The following is a 2036-nucleotide window of genomic DNA, read 5'->3' as shown; positions in this document are numbered from 1 at the left end:
GGAATCTTCGGATTCGCAGGAAATCCAGCAGGCATCCGGCCCCTAAGGGCCGAGGGCCTACCTGGTACACAAAAAGCCTTCTGCTCCGGTAAGCAAAACTTACCACGCAATGTTCCTGATCTCAGTTTGCAGAGCTGCATGGGCACTCTCAAAGCAGCCCGAGTTGGCACAGGTGGCAGCTTGTCCCTGGGCGGAATCTTCGGATTCGCAGAAAATCCAGCAGGCAGCCGGCCCCTAAGGGCCGAGGGCCTACCTGGTACACAAAAAGGCTTCTGCCCCGGTAAGCAGAACTTACCACCCAATGTTCCTGGTGTCAGTTTGCAGAGCTCCATGGGCACTCTCAAAGCAGCCCGAGTTGGCACAGGTGGCAGCTTGTCCCTGGGCATCATCTTCGGATTCGTGGAAATCCAGCAGGCAGCTGGCCCCTAAGGGCCGAGGGCCTACCTGGTACACAAAAAGGCTTCTGCCCCGGTAAGCAAAACTCACCAGCCCACGTTCCTGGTCTCAGTTTGCAGAGCTCCATGGGCACTCTCAAAGCAGCCCGAGTTGGCACAGGTGGCAGCTTGTCCCTGGGCGGCATCTTCGGATTCACGGAAATCCAGCAGGCAGCCGGCCCCTAAGGGCTGTGGGCCTACCTGGTACACAAAAAGGCTTCTGCCCCGGTAAGCAAAACTCACCAGCCCACGTTCCTGGTCTCAGTTTGCAGAGCTCCATGGGCACTCTCAAAGCAGCCCGAGTTGGCACAGGTGGCAGCTTGTCCCTGGGCGGCATCTTCGGATTCGCGGAAATCCAGCTGCCAGCCGGCCCCTAAGGGCCGAGGGCCTACCTGGTACACAAAAAGGCTTCTGCCCCGGTAAGCAAAACTCACCAGCCCACGTTCCTGGTCTCAGTTTGCAGAGCTCCATGGGCACTCTCAAAGCAGCCCGAGTTGGCACAGGTGGCAGCTTGTCCCTGGGCGGCATCTTCGGATTCGCGGAAATCCAGCAGGCAGCCGGCCCCTAAGGGCCGAGGGCCTACCTGGTACACAAAAAGTCTTCTGCTCCGGTAAGCAAAACTCACCAGCCCACGTTCCTGGTCTCAGTTTGCAGAGCTCCATGGGCACTCTCAAAGCAGCCCGAGTTGGCACAGGTGGCAGCTTGTCCCTGGGCGGCATCTTCGGATTCGCGGAAATCCAGCAGGCAGCCGGCCCCTAAGGGCCGAGGGCCTACCTGGTACACAAAAAGGCTTCTGCTCCGGTAGTTTGCAGCTCCAAAACTCACAGGTGGCAGCTTGTCCACGTTCCTCCAGCAGTGTACCTGGTAGTTTGCAGAGCTCCATGCAGGCATGGGCTCTCAAAGCAGCCCGAGTTGGCACAGGTGGCAGCTTGTCCCTGGGCGGCATCTTCGGATTCGCGGAAATCCAGCAGGCAGCCGGCCCCTAAGGGCCGAGGGCCTACCTGGTACACAAAAAGGCTTCTGCTCCGGTAAGCAAAACTCACCAGCCCACGTTCCTGGTCTCAGTTTGCAGAGCTCCATGGGCACTCTCAAAGCAGCACGAGTTGGCACAGGTGGCAGCTTGTCCCTGGGCGGCATCTTCGGATTCGCGGAAATCCAGCAGGCAGCCGGCCCCTAAGGGCCGTGGGCCTACCTGGTACACAAAAAGGCTTCTGCCCCGGTAAGCAAAACTCACCAGCCCACGTTCCTGGTCTCAGTTTGCAGAGCTCCATGGGCACTCTCAAAGCAGCCCGAGTTGGCACAGGTGGCAGCTTGTCCCTGGGCGGCATCTTCGGATTCGCGGAAATCCAGCAGGCAGCCGGCCCCTAAGGGCCGAGGGCCTACCTGGTACACAAAAAGGCTTCTGCCCCGGTAAGCAAAACTCACCAGCCCACGTTCCTGGTCTCAGTTTGCAGAGCTCCATGGGCACTCTCAAAGCAGCCCGAGTTGGCACAGGTGGCAGCTTGTCCCTGGGCGGCATCTTCGGATTCGCGGAAATCCAGCAGGCAGCCGGCCCCTAAGGGCCGAGGGCCTACCTGGTACACAAAAAGGCTTCTGCCCCGG

This window comes from Motacilla alba, unplaced genomic scaffold (genome assembly GCF_015832195.1).
Source record: "Motacilla alba alba isolate MOTALB_02 unplaced genomic scaffold, Motacilla_alba_V1.0_pri HiC_scaffold_57, whole genome shotgun sequence".
Classification (NCBI taxonomy): domain Eukaryota; kingdom Metazoa; phylum Chordata; class Aves; order Passeriformes; family Motacillidae; genus Motacilla; species Motacilla alba.
Note: the sequence above shows the minus strand (reverse complement) of the source record.